The sequence below is a fragment of the Gorilla gorilla genome, chromosome 5 (genome assembly GCF_029281585.2).
Source record: "Gorilla gorilla gorilla isolate KB3781 chromosome 5, NHGRI_mGorGor1-v2.1_pri, whole genome shotgun sequence".
Taxonomy (NCBI): domain Eukaryota; kingdom Metazoa; phylum Chordata; class Mammalia; order Primates; family Hominidae; genus Gorilla; species Gorilla gorilla.
The window spans coordinates 25,237,664-25,248,777 of NC_073229.2; positions in this window are offsets into that span (position 1 = coordinate 25,237,664).

Consider the following 11,114-nt stretch of genomic DNA (forward strand, 5'->3'; position numbering starts at 1 on the left):
TTCACATCTTGTGTCACCAGTTAAGGGATCTGGGTTTGAGTTACTTGAGTACTCTTTATGAGGATAATTTCCCGTAATTGTGGAGCTTTAGTAACCCATGTTCCTCCAGCTGCAAGCCATGACTCCTAGTCTAGAATGAGAAAGGTAATTAAAGGGAGCGTCAGGAATACAGAGATGAAGCAGGAGCCTGGGCTTTATTCGGTAATGCCGACACAATTAAAAAACCAATACTTTAACGTAATAAATTCTTCACATACTGACAGAATAACTGATCAAAGAGGGCAGTAAGATGAGTCAGGTACAATACAGGCTGTGTAACCCTGGGCAGACTCTTAGTCTCTCTGTGCCTTCTCCATACTGTATGCCCTCAGAAGATTGTCAGGCATAATGTGATTTGGCCCATGCAGTGTCTGACATGTCGCAGGTACTGAATGCCCACTGTTACTGTGATTTGTTACAGATGTCAGCTCATCCTTTCTACTCTGGCTCCTGTGACTGGTTTGGATTCTCAGATCGGTGTTCTGTCTCATTCTGCATGCTCTGCCCAGCAGCTGTGACCCACTCTTAGTTTTAACTATGCCGACAGCCAATTCCATGACTTCAGCCCAGACCTCTCCTCCAAGCGCCATGTCTATGCGTAAAATAGCACAGCTTCTCCTAGTGCTGTCCACATACTTCTGACTCCACACTGCAGAACTACAGTTACCACCCTTCCGTCAAACCTCTGCCTCCTCACTCTGTCTTTCTGCATTTGGTTCACGTCACCATCTTCCTTTTCGATCATGCTAAAGACCAGAGAGCTGGCGAGGTGCAGTGGCTCATGGCTGTAATCCCAGCACTTTCAGAGGCCAAGGCCGGAGGATCACTTGAGCCCAGGAGTTCAAGACCAAGTTGGGCAACATAGCAAGACACCATCTCTATGAAAAATTAGCCAGGTATGGTGGTACATGCCTGTAGTCCCAGCAGCTGGGGAGGCTGAGGCAGGAGGATCACTTGAGCCCAGAAGGTTGAGGCTGCAGTGAGCTGAGATTGCACCACTGCACTCCAGCCTGGGTGACAGAGTGAGACCCTGTCTCAAAAAAACAAAAAACAAAAACAAAAAAAGGACCTGAGAGTCATTCTCGATTTCCCCATTTCCATTACCACTGTAGATTACCTCCTAAGTATCTTGTACAGGTTGAGTATCCTTAATTTGAAAATCTGAAATCTGAAATACTCCAAAATCCAAAACTTTTTGAGTGCTGACATGCTCTTGAGCCTCGAGGAAAATTCCACACCTGACCTCATGTGATAGGTCTCAGTCAAAACTTTGTTTCATACACAATATTATTTGAAATATATGAAATTGCCTTCAGGCTATGCATATACGGTATGTATGAAACATAAGTGAATTTCATGTTAGATTTGGGTCTCATTCCCAAGATATCTCAATCTGCATATGCAAATATCCCCTAATTTGAAAAATATCCAAAATCTGAATTGGTCTCAAGCATTTCGGATACGGGAAACAACCTGTACTGAGCCCACCCTGTCTTTCCATACTACTATTTTAGTAAGAAAAAGCCAGCGGACTGTTCTGTCTTACTATACTGTCACCACAGAACACTTTCGTGACCAGATGTGCGTGGATTTTCCCCACTCGTCACTTCTCTGGGGGACACCAGCTGGGCATCCTACAATTTAACTCATTTCTGACATTGTCTACCTGGAATTATCATCAGATCCCACAAGTTAAGGGCTCAGTACCACAAGACTAATCCCCACTGCAGATACAGTCAGATGCAAGTCTGGGCCCCTGGTACTTCTGACGAACTGGCTATAAATTGGGGGTTCCCACAATCCCCTTTGCAGTTTGATCATTTGCTAGCGCAGCGCATAGAACTTGGGAGAACAAACACTTTACTTGCTATTGCCGATTTATTACAAAGAATATTTTAAAGGCTACGAATGAACAGCCAGATGAAGAAATACACAAGGCAAGGTTGAGAAGGGTCCCACTCACAGGACCCTGCGTCCCCATGGAGTTGGAGCGCACCACCCCTTCTGAATGTAGATGTGTTCAGCAACCCAAAAGGAAACTCTGAACCCAGTATTTTTAAGTTTTTATGGAAGCTTCAATAAGTGAGCATGGGCGGGGCGTGGTGGCTCACGCCTGTAATCCCAGCATTTTGGGAGGCTGAGGCGAGTGGATCACCTGAGGCCAGGAGTTCGAGACCAGCCTGGCCAACATGGTGAAAACCCATCTCTACTAAAAATACAAAAATTAGTCAGGTGTGGTGGTGGGCGCTGGTAGTCCCAGCTACTCGGGAGGCTGAAGCACGAGAATTGCTTGAATCCGGGAGGCGGAGGTTTCAGTGAACCAAGATTGCTGCTGCCCTCCAGCCTTGGCAACAGAGAGAGACTCTGTCTCAAAAAAAAAAAAAAAAAAAAGTAAGCATGATCGATGATATCATTGGCCATTGGTGATCAACTCAACCTTCAGCCCCCCTCCCCTCCTCAGAGATGGGGCGCAGGGAGGGCTGAAGGTCCTAACCCTGTCATCATGCTGCCAGTTCCCCTGGTAACTAGCCCCCATGCTGAGGCCATCCAGGAGCCCCCAGCCACCCGTCAGTTCATTAGATACAAAAAGACACCTATCACTGGAGATTGCAAGGAGTTTGGGAGCTATGGCTCAGAAAATGGGACAAAGGCCAAATATATGTTTATTATAAATCACAGTGTCTTACTACCCTGCCTAGTTCGAGTGGCAAACATCTCTTGCCTACACTACTACAACCGTCTCATTGCTTTTCCTGCCTCTTTTTGCCCTCAGGCCAGCCCCACTTACAGTTGCCTAAGTAATTGCCTGAATTCCTCCCCCGAGCTCTTCCCTCTGTCTCCATTACGGCCACATATGCTTTCGGAGTCTGAACAGTTATCACCTCCTCCAGAAAGCCTTATGGACCTACCTGGAGAGGCTAGGACCTATCCGGAGAGGCTAGACAGGGAAGGACTGACTGGGAAGATGCTATTTAAGACGAGGCCGGGCCTGTAATCACAGCTACTTGGGAGGCTGAGGCAGGAGAATCACTTGAACTAAGGAGGCGGAGGTTGCAGTGAGCCGAGATTGCACCACTGCACTCCAGCCTGGGGAACAGAGCGAGACTCCATCTCAAAAGAAAAAATATATATATATGAGGCCGGAAGGATGAGGAGCACATTCTTCAGAATACCTGCCATGCCTTTAAAAACATATACTCAAAATTGACTTTAGCCTTTGCCATTTTCCCAAAGGTGCTCACTAAGGGTTGTTTGGTTCATACACAGCTGGCTACTGCCACCTTATGGCAAAAAGTTGAACAGAAACTTCCATGCATAAAATTCTGCGAACTTATAAAAGCCTGACAATTTTCCAGTTCATCTCACCTGGTACAATGAATGAATTATTCTGCATTTGATCTAAGAATATCATCTCTTCTCATGTGCTGGAGACCGTCCCCTCTCACCTGCTCAAAGATGTTGTTCATAATATTTCCCTTTATCTTGCATCACCGACTGTCATCTCTATTGACTCATTCTCACCAGCACTCAAACCTGCTGATAGAATATCTGAAAACAAAGAAACAACAAAGACCTTCCCTTAGCCCTACCTTTCTCTAGTTACCACCCCACTTTTCTGCTCTCCTTGATGGCAAGCCTCTTCAAAAGAGTTTTCTATACTTGTCATCCTCACTTTCTGTTTTCTTATCTCTTGAGTCTATTCTCAATCAGATTTGCCCCAGCACTCCACTCAAACTCTCAGCTAAGGCCAGAAATGGTTTCCACACTGCCAAATCCAGTGGGGGAGTCTCAGTCTTCGCCTTGACCCAACCATAGGTGGCGTTGCTCTCTCCCGGTTCTCCCTCCACTTCACAGGCTGTTCCTTCTCACTATCTGTGGCTCATTCCTCCTCTTATCTCTGAGCTTTAAGCATGGTAATGCCCACAGTTCACTCTTTCCACCTCTCCTCTGTCTGCATTCTCTCCCTAAGCCCCCCACCTCCACTTTTTTTTTTTTTTTTTTTTTGAGACAGAGTCACTCTGTTGCCCAGGCTGGAGTGCAGTGGCCGATCTCAGCTCACTGCATCCTCTACCTCCCAGGTTCAAGCGATTCTCCTGCCTCAGCCTCCCGAGTAGCTGGGACTACAGGCGCCCGCCGCCACACCCAGCTAATTTTTGTAATTTTAGTAGAGATGGGGTTTCACCACGTTGGACAGGCTGGTCTCAAACTCCCGACCTCAGGTGATCCTCCCGCCTTGGCTTCCCAAAATGCTGGGATTACGGGCATGAGCCACCATGCCCCGCCTAAGCCGTTTTTGTACTGACTAATCCAAACACCACCAGCTTTTCCCCCTGAATTCCAGACTGGACACCACCACTTGGATACCCAATCTTATTGGCATCTGAAAGCAAATACATTTAACAGCAATTTTTTTATTTCTTCTCCACTTCCCATCCTAACCAGCCTTTCTCTGGTTTTTCTCATCTCAGTAAATTGCAATTTTATTCCAGTGGCTCATCTTTCACTCTTTTTCTCATATCCGCCTCTAATCCGTTGGCAAATTCTACTGATTTCAGTGTTTTCCCATTTCTTACTACCACGCTTGCCATCAGCCTAATCAAAGCCAGTATCATCCCAGACAATCGGAAAACTTTCTTCTGGGTCTGTATGCTTCCAGCTTGTCTCCCTTCTTGTCTATTTCTCTGTGTAGGAGCCAGGAGCCTGCATGGTCCTATAATAATGAAGGTAAGACCATGTCACTTCTCTGCTCAGAACCCTCCAGCGGGTCCCCATCTCACACAGAGGAAAGTCCAGATTTCTCACCAAGACCTAAAAGGCCCGCATGGCCTGTGCCCACCCCTCGCTCTAACCTCACCTCCCACCGTGGCCTCCCTCACCCATCCTGCATCCACTCCTTGCTCCCCAAGTGCATGAGGTTTGGTCCCATCTCATATTCTCACTCTTCCTCCTGTTGAAAATCTCGTTCTGCACATCCTCTGGTTCTCTATTCCAGAGTCATCTTTTCAGAGCCGCCTTTCCAGACCCTCCTATTTAAAATTGTACTTTCTCCACCCTTTCCCCTTCCATTGTTTTCCCCTGTAGCACTTTGTAGCCTAACATAGCTTATGAGATTGTAAGTTTCACAAGCGCAGGGACTTGGTTTTTCTGCTCCCTGCTGGATGCCCAGTGCCTGGCAGATGGTGGACGCGTCACAGGTATTTGTCAGATGAATGAATGAGGACCAGTGTCCAAGGCGATCCAATTTCGAAAAAAAGGAACATATTCTCTCTAACCTGTATACGTTCTGGTTGACTAAAGCAACAGTATTTTAAATCAATTTTTAACTAATTGATGACTTATTTATATGGAGAGGAGCTGCCATTGCTCATTGTTTCTCTGTCGGGACGGAGACAGCAAGGCAGATTTTCTCTGTCCTGGGAAGAATTGGGTGAATACATTTGCTTCTGTGGACGTGCAGCAAGCTTTGTCCTAGAGGGGTGGGCCAGGGCCTCTTTGGCGATTTCAGGAGGCTGTCCCTTTCTTTGGTCCCTCCTTCAAGTGTAGGGAGATAAGGAACTTCCTTTGAGGGAAGAAATGAAAACCCCAATCATCTCCTTTTTGAGGTTGAGCATTATCCAGACTTCTACATTTGGAGATAGTGCCTGCTGAGGCGGGCCTACTGACAGAAGTAAGCTCCAAGGCCTCCCTCAGACGGCTAACCTGGTGACCTGGGATCCATGGGATGCCCAGATTGTCATGGACATGAAAAAGGTTGTGGGCAGTGCTGGGTGGAGCACCTCTCTGCCTGGGGTACTTGCTTGTGAGTAGGATCCTGGGGATCCAGGCTTATTCTGAGTGTGGGACTTCCTGGGTGGAAATATTCTGGAAAAAGTGGAATTTTGCTGGCTTAAAGAATCAGTAAGTCTTGGAACCCGCAGTAGTGCCCATGATCTCTTTGAATTAGACAAGAAGAGTGCTTGATTGTAGCTCTTGCAATCCTCACTGCCTGGCAGGGCAGCTCATTCCGGAGCAGCCTCGTTCTAGGGTAGCTGTGGTTTTCTTCAGCCCCAAGGGCATTTGCTGAGTTTTGCTTTATGTGACTGGATGGGACTGGCCTTGGAGACACTAATAAGCACATGGGGGTTTTTGGACAATGCGAAGAGTTGGTGCCAAGCCACAAGTGGGAGATGTTGAACTTCCTGCGAATCTGGTGTGTTGTAGCCTGAGTCGGTTTCAATATGAAAAATAAGAGTGACAGTGCCTTCCTTGTATGCTAATCTGGCGAAGTGGCTCATGCTGGCCATGTAACAACCTGGCAGTCTCCTACAGAAACAAGTGGGGTGTGGCATTCCTGCTGTCTGCATCTTCTGTTTGTCACCTCGCCCACTCTGTGGCCATATCCCTTGTCCTGATGGCTTCCATCACAGCAGCCGGGGGCAACTCAGCCTGGACTCATCCAAGCCTTTCTCTCTGTTCCTACCTGTGTGCGGCTAGAGAGCATCACAAGACCCCAACCTGGTGCCACGAAGGGGTAAGGACCCCAGTCACTCCCCTCCACACCTTTAACTCCCCTCTTCCTGTCTTCTTTGCTTTCCTCAAACTGACAGCCTGGCCACTTCCCACTTCACTTAGAAAATAGAAACCAGCAGACACAAACTTCTTTCCCACACTGCCACAAAGGCTGTTCCTTTCTGGGCATCTGGGATGATGAGAGCTGATGGGTACTGAGTGCCTCCAAGGAGCCAGGGCTGCCCTCCAGGCCTCACACGCTAACTCATTTAATTGTTTGTTCTCTCCTACATAAAAACCCCCAACCCCAAACCAACCAACAAAACCCGACGCACAGAGAGATTAAGCAACTTGACTGAGCTCACACAGCACTGGGATGAGACCTCAGGCAGCCTGACTCCAGAGCACCCAGCACCTGCTACGGAACCTAGAACACAGAAGGCACCCAGGAAAAACGGGTTGAATGATTCCATGCAGGAATCTAGGAGGCTGAACTTCAGCTTTAGAGTAGAATGCCCGTCAGCTCAATATCAAACACAAAGGGAAAATAATGATGATTTTGGGGAGGAAGAAGTGGTGAGACACAGTAAATTTATACTTAAATTTTATTTTCCAATGCAAAAAATATCTTCTAAGTGAAGAACATGTGACAAATTTGCACAAGTATAAAGAAGGAAAATAAAGCCACTAGGAAATGCAGTACACTTTGTTCCGTTTTGAAATCCAAATATCTCTGGGAAAAATACTTCTACAGGCCACTCTCCTTTACATCTTTGTCACAATGAATTTCAGATCCCCACTGACATTACTGTTATAAGTGTTTAAGATTCAGAGGTGCCAAAATGGAGATCAAAGTCCTAACTGTGGCAGGATGCGCGGTGGCTCACACCTGTAATCCCAGCACTTTGGGAGGCTGAGGTGTGTGGATCACTTGAGCCCAGGAGTTCAAGTTCAGCCTGGGAAACATGGCAAAACCTCCTCTCTACAAAAAAACAAACAAACAAGCAAGAAAAAAAAAACAACAAAAACAAAGTCTTGATTGTATTAATGACAGCAAGGCAGGTGCTCACTCAGTCTCAGGTTCTTGTGAGACCAACTTGGAGACTGAATGTGGACTTCTCATGTCCTCTCTCAGTTTGAAACTGTGTGGCTCTGCCCTGGGCTCACTCACTGTATTTGTCAGGGTTTTTCCAGAGAAATAGAGTCAATAGGGCGTGTGGAGAGAGAAAGAGAAAGAGAGAGAGAGAGAGAGAGAGAGAGAGAGAGAGAGAGAGAGAGAGAGATTTATTTCAAGGGATCAGCTCATGCAATTGTGGAGGCTGACAATTTCGAAGTCCACAGGGTGGACCCGCAGGCTGGAGACCCAGGGAAGAGTTGATGTTACAGGTGAAGTCCAAAGACCGTTTTCTGGCAGAATTCCCTCTTGCTCAGGGGACACCAGTCTTTTTGTTCTGTCCAGGTCTTCCACTGATTGGATGTGGCCCACTCACATCTAGGAAGGAGATCTCCTTTACCCAAAGTCTGCTGATTTAAATGTTCATCTTGGTTTCAGGAACTGTGGGTTATGGTGCAGACACAGGCAAGTTCAAGAACAACACTACAAACAACCAGTCCTGAAAATAGTACAGAAACACATCAAGAAATCCTGATCACAAAGATTGATCTCTTAAAGGGATGGACCCCAAGTTCCCGAGGAACATGCACTTCGCCTAGAAGCACAACGAGAAGAGCCTGGAGAAGAGGCAGGACAACAACATGAGAGCTGAGGCTATCAAGGCCCCCCAAAGCCTATGGAAGTCAAGCCCAGTGTTCCAAAGAGCGCCAGCCACAAGCTCGATTTGCCTACACTGCCCACCCCAAGCCTGGGAAGCATGCTCGGGCCCACATTGCCAAGGGTCTCAGGCTCTGCTGGCCAAAGGCCAAGGCCAAGGATCAAACCAAGGCCCAGGCCTTGGCTTCAGCTGCAGCTCCAGCTTCAGTTCTAGCTCCTGCTCAGGCTTCCAAAGGTGCCCAGGCCCCCACGAAGGCTCTGGAGTAGAGAGCTTCATCTGCCAATGTGAGGACAGAAGGACTGGTGTGACCCCCGGGCTGCTGTCTGCATGGGGCTGGTGTCCTCCTGTGCTATTTGTGTGAATAAACCTGAGGCAGGAAAAAACCGCTGATCTCATCCCCAAACACCCTCACAGAAATATATAGAATAAGTTTTGACTACACATCTGGGTACCATGGCCTAGCCAAATTGACACATAAAGTTAGCTGTCACACTTAGCTAGCTGCAGGTGTCAGAGCCTGGAAAAGATCCCCTTCCATGATCAGAGGCCCTGGCTGGCAGGGAGGGGGCTACCACATGGAGGCTAGAGGTGGGGAGCTCATTGTCCTTCAATTCAGGTGGTCTAAAGGCAATAGGCTGTGCTGGACAAGGGCAGGTCCTACTTGGACATCTTAAATAGAATTGGGGGCAGATTCCATTTTTTGGGGGCCCTCTTTTTAAGAAAATAATACAAAATTGGGGTCTGGGTGCAATGGCTCACGCCTGTAATCCCAGCATTTTGGGAGGCTAAGGCGGAAGGATTGCTTGAGGCCAGGAATTCAAGACCAGCCTGGGCAACATAGGGAGACCCTGTCTCTACAAAAAAAAACATTTTTTTTAATTAGCCAGACGTGGTGGTGTGTACCTGTAATCTCAACTCCTTGGGAGGCTGAAGTGGGAGGATTGCTTGAACCTGAGAGGTTGAGGCTTAAGTGAACCATTATGGTACTACTGTACTCCAGCCTGGATAACGGAAGCTGGAGTGACAGGAACTAGGTGACAGAGAGTGGGAAAAAAATTAGGTATCAGACCTTGAAAGGAACTCCAAGCATAAATTTCATTACCCCATAGTAAATCATCTATGAGAAAGAACGCAGATAGAAAGGAAAGACGAGAGTGGCCTACTTCTCCAGCATTCCTGGAGCAGGTAGAGAATAGGTTATCAATAATTGCATTTGAATAGGTGACTGAGGGAATGAAACTTTAAGGGTGAAAGTTGGGTGAAGTTTTTGGCCATTGGCCTTGCCGTGCTTCTGAACCATGACTCACCACCTCCATGGATGGACCAGTGTTTGAGCTCGTCCAAGTTCATATGTCTTTCCTCTGAATCAGGGGTTGGCAAGCTTTTTCTGTGAAAGATCAAAGGGTAAATATCTTAAGCTTTGTGGGCCATACAGTTTCTGTGGCAATGACTTGACTCCACTTTTGTAGCACAAAGCAGCCAGAGACAGTTGGTAAATGAAGGTGTGCGGCTGGGCACCAGTGGCATTTCATTCACCGAAAGAGGTGATGAGCAAGATTTGGCCCTCAGGCTGCCATTTGATGAGCTCTGCTCTAGGTCACTGCTTTTCAATATTTAAAAACAGGATATTTTTTTCAAATCACCTTCAAGAGCATCTAACACATAAGCCTGATGAAAACAGTTGCTGCAGTTTAAGTTTGCGTGGGTGGGGGTCAGCCTAGAGCCCGGTCCTTCTTATGGTGACACCAAAGGAAACTCCATGGAGCTCCCTGGGTTCTGAGGAACCCGGAGTGAAGTCCACTGCCCCACCCCACATTGCCTGTCCCCAACACGCTTCCAAATGATCCTTCCTACATTTGTTGTGATGTTACTTATTATCCCCACAACTAGATAGTAAGACCCTTGAGAGCCTGGGCCAAGGCCTTGCCAGCTTTTTCCCTTCTCTATGGTGCCAAGCATGAGCCGAGACTCAGGCACAGCTGTTTAACGTGGAATAACCTGGGAACTTGGTCTAACCTGAGTTAGTCCCTGACTCGAGGTAATCAGTCGCTGAAGTACAGATGCTAGAGCTGGAAGAAGGCAGGGGTTCACTTTCTTCTCCGTGTGGGCCCCATCCCCCAATTTGTCAAGTGAGAGAATGAAGCCCATTCATTCATAATGTCATTCACATCCAAATTTGTGCTTTGACCAAGATTTTACTTTCTCACAGATATTAAGTTTGGGTTTATCCCCAACTAGGTTTATCCCCGGTGTTTTTGGAAATAAGCTTTCAAGGTTGTTATGGAACTGTTAGAAGAAAAACAGTGGGTGGCAGTGGTGGTATGTGTGTGAATGGGTTGGGGTGGGGTGGGGAAGTCGGTCAATGTGTGCAGTTCCTGCAATAGGAAAAGAAGCATGTGCTTCAGGTGAAGGGAATGCCGCTGACAAGGGTCCTTACTTATGCCTAGAATGATGCTGGGCAGACATCCTCAATATTGGGTGAATTAAATGGAATGGTAGCCTCCAGGAGCCCTCACTATCCTACTACTCATTTTCTGAGTTCCTGAAGTTATAGAGTTAGTTACACAAAAAAGCAAAAATAGACACATCATGAAAATATTTAATGACCACAAATAAAATCTTCCCCTGCTCGGCCAGGCACGGTGGCTCACGCCTGTAATCCCAACACTTTGGGAGGCAGAGGCGGGTGGATCACTTGAGGCCAGGAGTTCGAGACCAGCCTGGCCAACATGATGAAACCCCATTTCTACTAAAAATACAAAAATTAGCCGGGCATCGTGGCACACGCCTGTAATCCCAGCTACACAGGAGGCA